The sequence below is a fragment of the Nicotiana tomentosiformis genome, chromosome 8 (genome assembly GCF_000390325.3).
Source record: "Nicotiana tomentosiformis chromosome 8, ASM39032v3, whole genome shotgun sequence".
NCBI lineage: Eukaryota > Viridiplantae > Streptophyta > Magnoliopsida > Solanales > Solanaceae > Nicotiana > Nicotiana tomentosiformis.
This window is the reverse complement of record NC_090819.1, coordinates 8,706,071-8,718,908: the sequence shown is the minus strand read 5'-3', so window position 1 is coordinate 8,718,908 and position 12,838 is coordinate 8,706,071.

Here is a 12,838-nt window from a genome sequence, read left to right as displayed (position 1 = left end):
ATATTTCACTCTAGGAAAGTAATATTTGTCATCGCTTTGACATGAGATTTTGTAAAACACATATAGATAATTATGGTCCATTCATGATGTGAAAGTGATAACATGTGATTTATGAATACATATTCATTCTTGGAAGAATATGAACATGCTAGTGATAGTGAATATACCACACTCACCTCTAGAAGGAGGTTTGAGTTGAAATAAGAAAATAATTTTATTATTATGGCATGAATAGTCATTGATCACGTACTTATTTCATTATTGAGATTATTTCATAGGAGGAGGTTTCAAAGGTCACATTGGAGCGACGTCTAAGAGTATGATGATGTGCATAATGGCTTTGGTTTTGGAGATAGAAACGGAGGAGGAACGTCTATGCTGGACTTTGCTAGAGCATCTGATTTGGTGATAGCAAACTCGAGTTTTCCGAAGAAGAGGGAGCACTTGGTCTCCTTCCGGAGTTCGGTGGCCGAGACCCAGATTGATTATTTACTCAGTAGGAAGTCTGATAGAGGTATTTGCAAGGATTGAAAGGTCATCTTGATTGAGAACCTCTGGACCCTTCATAGGCTCCTGGTCATGGACATTGAGATCACAATGAAGAGGAGGAAGAGGGCGATGTATAGCCAACATAGGATAAAGTTGGAAGCCTCGATGGAAGCTAAAGCGCATGAGTTGGGGGTCAAACTGGTGATTATGGGGGCTTGGATAAGTAGTGGTGACACAAGCGCTATGTGGACCACGACTGTGCAGTGCATTAGGGAAGCCGCGAAAGAGGTATTATGGGTCTCAAAGGGTTACTCTGGTGGTCACAAGGGAGACTGGTGGTGGAATTGAGAGGTACAAGGAAAAGTAGAAACCAAGAAACCAGCGTATTTGAAGCTAGTGGAGAGCGTAGACGAGGAGGAAAAGAGGGAGAATAGGGAGAATTATAAGTTGGCTAAGAAAGAGGCAAAGCTAGAAGTTACGGCGGCCAAGACTGCAACTTTTAGTCGTTTGTATGAGGAACTCGAGGGCCGAGGTGGGGATAAGAGATTGTTAAGTTTAGCCAAGGTGCGAGAAAATAAGGCGCATGACTTGGACCAAGTGGAGTGCATCAATGACGAAGAAGGTAGAGTTTTGTTGGATGGGGGGCTTATCCGTCGGAGATGACATAGTCTCTTGAACTAGGAGGGGGACATGAGAATTGTACTGGGTGATTTGGAACTCTCTAGGAGTCGTTGTGACTTTGGGTATTATAGGAGGATTATAGTTGATGAAGTTGATGGGGCTATGCGTAAGATGAGCAGGGGAAAAGCGACCGGGTGGTGACGTCCAAATCCACTACTAAAAAGTAAATGGACACGGTCGCATGTAATATAATTTACCCAACTATGAGTCGGGGTCGAATCTCACAGAGAACAATATGTAGGCGTGTCACGACCCGAAATTCTCACCTTCGGACCGTGATGGCGTCTAACATTTCACTTGTTAGACAAGCCAACGTTAGAATAATATTATCCATTTTAAAATAATTTTTAAATGTATTAATAACAAGGAAACAAATGCGGAAGTAAAGTTTGAAATATAGTGAAATAATCCATCAAACAACGGTGTCTAAATATCATCCCAGAATTGGCGTCACAAGTGCACGAGCTTCTATAATAAATACAAATAAAGGTCTGAATAAAGTAAAGCTGTCTGGAAATAAACACACAACTAAAGTAAAATAGACGGGGACTTCAGAACTACGGACGCCATGTAGTTATACCTCAAGTCTCTTCCGAGTAGCTAAAATCCGAGCAAAACTATAGCATCCCGCTGGGACCAACTCCAAGATCTGCACAAGAAATGCAGAGTGTAGTATCAGTACAACCGACCCCATGTACTGGTAAGTGCTGAGCCTAACCTCAACGAAGTAGTGACGAGGCTAAGGCGGGTCACGTACATTACCTGTACGCAATATTAGATACAACAACAATAATAGAAATAAATCAAGTAACTCATTTCTAATAATTGAAGCCAACTCAACAGTTATAACCAATTATCATTTCCATCAATTCAGTTGCAGCGTGCAACCCGCTCTCACAATATATTCACATTCAATTCTGTTGCAGCGTGCAACCCACTATCACATTATATTCATTTTAATCAAGTCTGTTGCGGCGTGCAACCCGATCCTCCAATATGGACTTTTAATAAGTCTGTTGCGGCGTGCAACCCGATTCTCCAATATTGAGTTTTAATAAGTCTGTTGCGGCGTGCAACCCGATCCTCCAATATTGACTTTTAATAAGTCTGTTGTGGCGTGCAACCCGATCTCCAATATATTCATTATAATCAATCCTGTTGCGGCGTGCAACCCGCTCCTCCAACATGGACTTTTAATAAGTCTATTGCGGCGTGCAACCCGATCCTCCAATATTTACTTTTAATAAGTCTGTTGCAGCGTGCAACCCGATCCTCCAATATTGATTTTTAATAAGTCTGTTGCGGCGTGCAACCCGATCCTCCAACATATTCATTATAATCAATCATGTTGCGGCGTGCAACCCGCTCCTCCAACATATTCATTTACCAATCAATTCTTATAGAAGAAATTCTCCACTAAACGCAACAATTAATATAAAATCGTAAGACAACAAGCATACGACAATAATTTAATTATGAAATAAATAATAACAATTAGAAATTTATTATAGAAATTAGGGAGAAAATAGGCAGTTTAATATTTAATATGCTAAATGTCAAATAATAATTAAAATACATAATTCAAATAGCATGTAACAATTAATGCAGGAATTCAAAAATTAATATTTTGACAAAGAATAAGAGAGAAACAATCAATATAATAATTAATTTATGATTAAAAATAATTTATGATTTTTAATTAAACATGCAAACAATTAATTTGACGACGTATAGACATTCGTTACCTCGCCTATACATCGTTCACATGCAATTTACATAACAAATAATTTTAGGGTTCTATTCCCTCAAGTCAAGGTTAACCACGACACTTACCTCGCTTTGCAAATTCCAATCAATTATTCAACCACAACTTTTCCTTTTAAATTTGTCTCCGAAAGCTTCAAATCTATTCACAAATAATTTAATATACTCAATACGAATCATAGGAATTCATTCCATATGAATTTATAAATTTTCCGGATAAAAATCTAAAATTCATTAAAATATTCGGCAGTGGGACCCACGTCTCAAAACTCGAAAAAACTTACGAAATCCGAACACCCATTCCAAGACGAGTCCAACCATATAAAAATTATCCAATTCCTATATCAAATGGACCTTCAAATCTTAATTTTTTTTTTGTGGAAGATTTTAGAAAAATCTGATTTTCCTCCATAAATTCACGGATTCATGATATAAATGAGTATGAAATTATGAAATATAATCAATATAGGATAAGGAACACTTACCCTATATTTTTCCATGAAAATCGCCCAAAAATCGCCTCTTGAGGTTTTAGGTTTTGAAGATTTGGGAAATGAATCAAAAATCCCGTCCAAAAGTTATTTTATTCAGCTGCAGGTGTCGCAATTGCGACCTGAGCTTCGCAATTGCGAAGGATTCATCGCAAATTCGAGAACCTTTACATTTTCGCTGCCTTCGCAAATGCGAAGATTATGTCGCATTTGCGACAATTGGCCCTTCACAATTGCGAAGATAAACTCGCAATTGCGAGAACTGCTGGCCTAGGCTTTCTTCGCAATTGCGATAAAAATCTCGCAATTGCCATACCTGCTTGGTTCGCATTTGCGATGCCTCATCTCGCAATTGTGAGATCAGAGGCCTGCAATAGGTTCAGTTATACCAGCAAAATTTTCTAAGTTCAAAACATCCCGTGGCCTATCCGAAACTCACCTGAGCCCATCGGGACCTTATCCAAATATCCCAACAAGTCCCGTAACATAATACGGACTTACTCGGGGTCTCAAATCACATCAAATAACATCGAAATTGCAATTCACACCTCGATTCGGACTTTGAGTTTTTAAACTTTTCAATTTGCAAACCTCGTGCCAAAACATATTAAATGAATCCGGAATGACTTCAAATTTGCCACACAAGTCATAAATGACATAACTGAGCTGTTCAAATTTTCAGAATCGGATTCCGGCTCCGATATCAAAAAGTCAACCCCGTGGTCAAACTTGGAATCTTCAACCTTAAATTTTTGGTTCCGTTAAATGGTCATAATTTGAGATAGGGACCTCCAAATTAAAATCCGGGCATACGCCCAAGTCCCAAATCATGATACAGAGCTACCTGAACTGTCAAAACACTTATCCGGGTCCGTTTGCTAAAAATGTTGACCAAAATCAACTCAGTTGAGTTTTAAAGTTCTATTTCACATTTTAATCCATTATTTTCACATGAAAACTTTTCGAAAAATTTTACGGCCTGCGCACGCAAGTCGAAGAATGATAAATGGTACTTTTCGATGTCTTAGAACACATAATTACTTATTAAATTTAAAGATGATCATTTGGGTCATCACATTCTCCGCCTCTAAAACAAACGTCCGTCCTCGAACGGAGTTAGAAAAAGTACATGAGCTAGAGAAAAGGTGTGGATATTTACTCCGCATGTCTGACACGGACTCCCAGATAGATGTCTCTACCGTCTGACCTCTCAATTGTACTCGAACTGAAGGATAACTTTTTGACCTCAGCTGTCGGACCTGCCGGGCTAGAATAGCCACCGGCTCCTCCTCGTAAGTCAAATCTTTGTCCAATTGGACTGAGTTAAAATCTAACACATGGGACGGATCACCATGATATTTCCGGAGCATAGACACATGGAACACCGTATGAACCGCTGATAAACTAGGTGGTAATGCAAGCCTGTAGGCTACTTCACCCACCCTTTCAAGAATTTCAAAGGGTCCGACATACCTAAGGCTCAACTTGCCCTTCTTTTCGAACCTCATTACACCTTTCATAGGTTAAACCCGGAGCAATATTCATTCTCCAACCATGAATGCAATATCACGAACTTTACGGTCGGCATAACTCTTTTGCCTAGACTGAGCTGTGCGAAGTCGATCTTGAATAATCTTGACCTTATCCAAGGCATCCTGTACCAAATCGGTACCCAACAACCGAGCCTTTCCTGGTTCAAACCAACCAACTGGCGATCGGCATCGCCTTCCGTATAATGCCTCATATGGAGCCATCTGAATGCTCGACTGGTAGCTATTATTATAAGCAAACTCTGCAAGTGGCAAGAAACGATCCCAAGAACCTCCAAAGTCTATAACACAAGCGCAAAACATATCTTCCAATATCTGAATAGTGCGCTCTGACTGTCCGTCTGTCTGTGGATGAAATGTTGTACTCAACTCCACCCGCGTGCCTAACTCACGCTGTACAGCCCTCTAAAAATGTGAGGTAAACTGCATACCTCGATTTGAAATAATAGACACGGGCACACCGTGAAGGCGAACAATCTCACGAATATAAATTTCAGTTAACCTCTCTCAAGAATAAGTAACTGCCACTGGAATGAAATGGGCTGACTTGGTCAACCTGTCCACAATGACCCAAACTGCGTCAAATTTTCTCTAAGTCCGTGGGAGCCCAACAACAAAATCCATAGTGATACGCTCCCACTTTCACTCAGGAATTTCTAACTTCTGAAGCAAACCACCAGGTCTCTGATGCTCGTACTTAACTTGCTGACAATTCAGACACCGAGCTATACGTGCAACTATATCCTTTTTCATTCTCCTCCACCAATAATGTTTCTGCAAATCTTGATACATTTTAGCGGTACCTGGATGAATAGAATACCTGTAACTGTGTGCCTCTTCAAGAATTAATTCACGAAGCCCATCCACATTAGGCACACAAATACGGCCCTACATTCACAGAACCCCATCTTCCCCCATAGCAACATATTTGGCATCACCGTGCCGCACCGTGTCCTTAAGGACAAGTAAGTGAGGATCATCATACTGCCTCTCTCTGATGCGCTCATATAAAGAAGACCAAGCGACTGTGCAAGCTAGAACCCGACTGGGTTCTGAAACATCTAACCTCACAAACTGATTAGCCAAAGTCTGAACATCTGCAGCTAATGGCCTCTCACCAACCGGAATATACGCAAGATTGCCCATACTCACAGCCTTTCTACTCAAAGTATCAGCCACCACATTGGCCTTTCCGGGGTGATAAAAAAATGGTGATATCATAGTCTTTCAATAACTACATCCATCTTCTTTACCTCAAATTAAGATCCTTTTGTTTGAACAGATACTGGAGTCTACGATGATCAGTAAATACCTTACACGAGACACCGTAGAGGTAATGCCTCCAAATCTTCAGCGCATGAACAATGGCTGCCAATTCTAAGTCATGAACAGGATAATTCTTCTCGTGAACTTTTAACTGACGCGACGCATATGCAATTACCTTGCCATCTTGCATTAATACTGCACCAAGCCCAATGTGAGATGCGTCACAATATACCGTATATGATCCTGAACCTGTGGGTAATACCAACACTGGCGCTGTAGTTAAAGCGGTCTTGAGCTTCTGAAAGCTCAACTCACACTCATCTGACAATCTGAATTGGACACCCTTCTGGGTTAGTCTGGTCAATGGGCTTGCTATAGATGAAAACCCTTCCACGAACCGACGATAATAACCTGCTAAACCCAGGAAACTCCAGATCTCTGTAACTGAAGTAGGTCTAGGCCAATTCTGAACAGCCTCATTCTTCTTAGGATCCACCTTTATTCCTTCTGCCGATACAACATGTCCCAAAAAGGCAACTGAGTCTAACCAAAACTCACATTTTGAAAATTTGGCATATAACTGATTATTCTTCAAGGTGTGAAGCACACTTCGAAGATGCTGCTCATGCTCCTCTCGACTGCTGGAGTAAATCAAGATATCATCAATGAATACAACCACAAAAGAATCCAAATAAGGCTTGAACACCCGATTCATCAAATCCATAAATGTTGCTGGAGCATTTGTCAACCCAAATGACATCACTAAGAACTCGTAATGCCCACACCGAGTCCGAAAAGCTGTCTTAGGGACATCAAATGCCCTAATCTTCAACTGATGGTAAACATATCTCAAATCAATTTTCGAAAATACCTTGGCACCCTGAAGTTGATCAAATAAGTCATCAATTCTTCGCAACGGATATTTGTTTTTGATAGTGGCCTTGTTCAACTGCCGATAGTCTATACACATCTGTATCGAGCCATCTTTCTTCTTTACAAATAATACTGGTGCACCCAGGGCGAGACATTGGGTCTAATGAATCCCTGATCAAGCAAATCTTGTAACTGCTCTTTCAATTCTTTCAATTGTGGCCGGGCCATACGGTATGGTGGAATAGAAATGGGCTGAGTGCCCGGAGCCAAATCAATACAAAAGTCAATATCTCTGTCGGGTGGCATCCCCCACAGATTTGCAGGAAATACTTCTGAAAATTCACGAACAACTGGTACTAAGTCCATAGAAGGGACATCCGCACTGGGATCGCGAATATAAGCCAAATAGGCTAGACATCCTTTCTCTACCATACGCCGAGCTTTCATATAAGAAATAACCCTGCCGGCAGAGTGGACAGGAATTCCTTTCCACTCTAACCGAGATAACCCCGGCATAGCTAGGGTCACTGTCTTGGCATGATAGTCCAATATAGCATGATAAGGAGACAACCAATCCATACCCAAGATGACATCAAAATCTACCATATCGAGAAGTAAAAAATCTACACTAGTTTCAAGATTACCAATAGTAACCACACACGAACGGTGGACATGATCTACTACCACAGAGTCTCCCACCGGTGTAGATACATACACAAAATCACTCAGAGAATCACAAGGCACAACCAAATATGAAGCAAAATAGGAGGACACATAGGAATAAGTAGATCCTGGATCAAATAGAACTGAAGCATCTTTATGGAAAACTGGAATAATACCTGTGATCACAACATCAGATGACTCGGCCTCAAGCCTAGCTAGAAAAACATAAAATCGGGGCTAGGCACCACCACTCTGAACTGCATCTCTGGGACGGCCTCTAACTGGCTGGCCTCCACCTCTAACGGTCTGACCTCCACCTCTAATGGCCTGGCCTCCACCTCTAGCTGCCTGACCCCTACTTCTAGCTGGCTAAGCAGGCGGTGAAGCAACCGGTGCCGGTATGATGGCACGAGAATCTTGCCGAGATCTGTTGCTCGCCAATCTAGGGTAATACCTCCTGATGTGACCAATGTTCCCACACTCATAACACCCATCCTGATGCCATGGCTGCTGAAGCTGAAGCTGACCCAAATGGGCCGGATAACCACTGTAGTAACTCTGGAGTGGTGGTACACTGATAGGAGCTAAATGTGCACTGAATACTAGCTTTCCAGAGTAAGGCATAATATGAACGTGACTCCCTGAAGCATCGAGAGATACATGAAGTGCTGAATGAAATGGTCTGGGAGGATGACCCCTACCACCACTGAAACCACCGAACTGACGAGGCCTCTTATCAGACCTCTGCCCTCTCTTCTGTGAAAGAACCATCTCGATCCTCCTGGCGACATTAGCATCCGCCTGAAAAGAAATCTCACTTCCAGTTTCCTTGGCCATCTGAAGTCTGATGGGATGAGTGAGTCCCTCAATAAACCTCCTCACTCTCTCTCCCTCCGTAGGTAGTAAAAGGATAGCATGATGGGCCAAATCCACAAAACAGGACTCATACTGAGTAACAGTCATATTGCCCTGCTGTAGAAGCTCAAATGTCTTGCGGAATTCCTCTCTCAGTGTGATAGGGAGGAACTTCTCCATAAATAGCTGAGAGAATTTCTCCCAGGTAACTGCAGGTGATCCGACTGGTCGGGTTAATGTATAATCTCTCCACCACCTCTTAGCGGAACCCGTCATCTGGAATACCGCAAAATCAACTCCATTGGTCTCAACTATACCCATGTTCCGCAGCACCTCATGGCAGCGTTCAAGATAATCTTGTGGGTCCTCAGAAGGTGTACCACTGAAATGAACTAGAAAGAGCTTAGTGAACTTATCCAGTCTCAATAAGGCCTCAAAAAATATGGTGGGCCTATCACCGGTCTGTGCCGCAATAATTGGCTGAACTACCCCAACTGGCGGGGCTGCTGGAGCCTAATTCTGGGGAGCCATCTGCTCCGGGGCGGGAGTAGTGGGAGTTTATGCTCCTCCCCCAGCCTGTGAGACGGCTGGTGCCACTGGAAATATACCATTCTGGGCCACACCCTCCATAAGACTCACCAATCGGACTAGAGCATCCTGAAGCACTGGAGTGGCTATGAATCCTTCCGGGACCTGAACTGGTCCAACTGGTACATTCTGAATTGGGACCTCCTCCTGAAGGTCTATCTGAGGTTCTTCAATAGGTGCAGCTGCTCGAGCTCTGTACTGAGCTCTACCTCGGCCTCTGCCTCTACCTCAGCCTCTAGCACGACCTCAGCCTCTACCTCTACCCCTGGCCATAGTTTCCACCGGGGGTTCTGGCCCCTATCCATCGGTAGAGGTATTACGTGTTCTCACCATCTGCGAGAGAATAAGAATAGAATGGTTTAATCATCGATGATAGAATAAAATCGCACGACAGAATAAGAAAAAAGTTATATTGTTCCTAAACTTCATAGCCTCTAAGAGATAAGTACAGACGTCTCCGTACCGATCCTTCAAACTCTACTAAGCTTGCTCGTGACTCGTGAGACCTATGTAACTTAGTGCTCTGATACCAACTATCACAACCCTAAATTCCCACCTTCGGACCGTGATGGCGCCTAACATTTCACTTGCTAGGCAAGCCAACGTTAGAATAATATTATACATTTTAAAATAATTTTTAAATGTATTAATAACAAGGAAACAAATGCGGAAACAAAGTTTGAAATATAGTGAAATAATCCATTAAATAACGGTGTCTAAATATCATCCCAGAATTGGTGTCACACGTGCACGAGCTTCTAGAATAAATACAAATAAAGGTCTGAATAGAGTAAAGCTGTCTGGAAATAAACACACAGCTAAAGTGAAATAGACATGGACTTCAGAACTGCGGACGCCATGCAGTTATACCTCAAGTCTCCTCCGAGTAGCTGAAATCCGAGCAAAACTATAACATGCCGCTGGGACCAACTCCAAAATCTGCACAAGAAGTGCAGAGTGTAGTATCAGTACAACCGACCCCATGTACTGGTAAGTGCTGAGTCTAACCTCGACGAAGTAGTGACGAGGCTAAGGCGGGTTACTTACATTACCTGTACGCAATATTAGATACAACAACAATAATAGAAATAAATCAAGTAACTCATTTCTAATAATTGAAGCCAACTCAGCAGTCATAACCAATTATCATTTCCATCAATTCAGTTGCAGCGTGCAACCCACTCTCACAATATATTCACATTCAATTCTGTTGCAGCGTGCAACCCGCTCTCATAATATATTCATTTTAATCAAGTCTGTTGCGGCGTGCAACCCGATCCTCCAATATGGACTTTTAATAAGTCTGTTGTGGCGTGCAACCCGATCCTCCAATATTGACTTTTAATAAGTCTATTGAGGCGTGCAACCCGATCCTCCAAAATTAACTTTTAATAAGTCTGTTGCGGCGTGCAACCCGATCCTCCAATATATTTATTATAATCAATCTTGTTGAGGCGTGCAACCCACTCCTCCAACATGGACTTTTAATAAGTCTATTGTGGTGTGCAACCCGATCCTCCAATATTGACTTTTAATAAGTCTGTTGTGACGTGCAACCCGATCCTCCAATATTGACTTTTAATAAGTCTGTTGCGGCGTGCAACCCGATCCTCCAATATATTCATTATAATCAATCCTGTTGCGGCGTGCAACCCGCTCCTTCAACATATTCATTTACCAATCAATTCTTATAGAAGAAATTCTCCAATAAACGCAACAATTAATATAAAATCGTAAGACAACAATCATACAACAATTATAATTTAATTATGAAACAAACAATGATAATTAGCAATTTATTATAGAAATCAGGGAGAAAATGGGCTGTTTAGTATTTAATATGCTAAATGTCAAATAACAATTAAAACACATAATTCAAATAGAATGTAACAATTAATGCAGGAATTCAAAAATTAATATCTTGACAAAGAATAAGGGAGAAACAATCATTATAATAATTAATTTATGATTAAAAATAATTTATGATTTTCAAGTAAACATGCAAATAATTAATTTGACGACCTATAGACATTCGTCACCTCGCCTATATGTCATTCACATGCAATTCACATAACAAATAATTTTAGGGTTCTATTCCTTCAAGTCAATGTTAACCACGACACTTACCTCGCTTTGCAAATTCTAATCAATTATTCAACCACAACTTTTCCTTTTAAATTTGTCTCTAAAAGCTTCAAATCTATTCACAAACAATTTAATATACTCAATACGAATCATAGGAATTGATTTCATATGAATTTATAAATTTTTCGGATAAAAATCCAAAATTTATTAAAATATTTGGTAGTGGGACCCACGTCTCAAATCCCGAAAAAACTTATGAAATTCGAACACCCATTCCGAGACGAGTCCAACCATACAAAAATTATCCAATTTTCGATAACAAATGGACCTTCAAATTTTAAATTTTCGTTTTTGGAAGATTTTAGAAAAATCTGATTTTTCCTCCATAAATTCACAGATTCATGATATAAATGAGTATGAAATCATGAAATATAATCAATATAGGATAAGAAATATTTACCCCAATATTTTTCCGTGAAAATCGCCCAAAAATCGCCTCTTGAGATTTTAGGTTTTGAAGATTTGGGAAATGAATCAAAAATCCCTTCCAAAAGTTATTTTGTTCAGCTGCAGGTGTCGCAATTGCGACCTGAGCTTCGCAATTGCGAAGCGCGCAAATGCGAAGGATTCATCGCAAATGCGAGAACCTTCACATTTTCGCTGCCTTCGCAAATGCGAAGATTATGTCGCATTTGCGACAATTGGCCCTTCGCAATTGCGAAGATAAACTCGCAATTGCGAGAACTGCTGGCCTAGGATTTTTTCGCAATTGCGATAAAAATCTCGCAATTGCCATGCCTGCTCGGTTCGAATTTGCGATGCGTGATCTCGCAATTGCGAGATCAGAGGCCTGCAACAGGTTCAGTTATACCAACAAAATTTTCTAAGTTCAAAACATCCTGTGGCCTATCCGAAACTCACCCGAGCCCCTCGGGACCTTATCCAAATATCCCAACAAGTCCAGTAACATAATACGGACTTACTCGGGGTCTCAAATCACATCAAATAACATCAAAATTACAATTCGCACCTCGATTCGGACTTTGAGTTTTTAAACTTTTCAATTTGCAAACCTCGTGCCAAAACATATTAAATGAATCCGGAATGACTTCAAATTTGGCACACGAGTCATAAATGACATAACGGAGCTGTTTAAATTTCCAGAATCGGATTCCGGCTCCGATATTAAAAAGTCAACCCCGTGGTCAAACTTGGAATCTTGAGCCTTAAATTGCTGGTTCCGTTAAATGGTCATAATTTGATCTAGGGACCTCCAAATTAAAATCCGGGCATACGCCCAAGTCCCAAATCACGATACGGAGCTACCGAAACTGTCAAAATACTGTTCCGGATCCGTTTACCAAAAATATTGACCAAAGTCAATTAAGTTGAGTTTTAAAGCTCTATTTCACATTTTTAATCCATTTTTTTCACATGAAAACTTTTTGAAAAATTTTAAGGACTGCGCACGCAAGTCGAGGAATGATAAATGGTGCTTTTCGAGGTCTTAGAACACATAATTACTTAATAAAT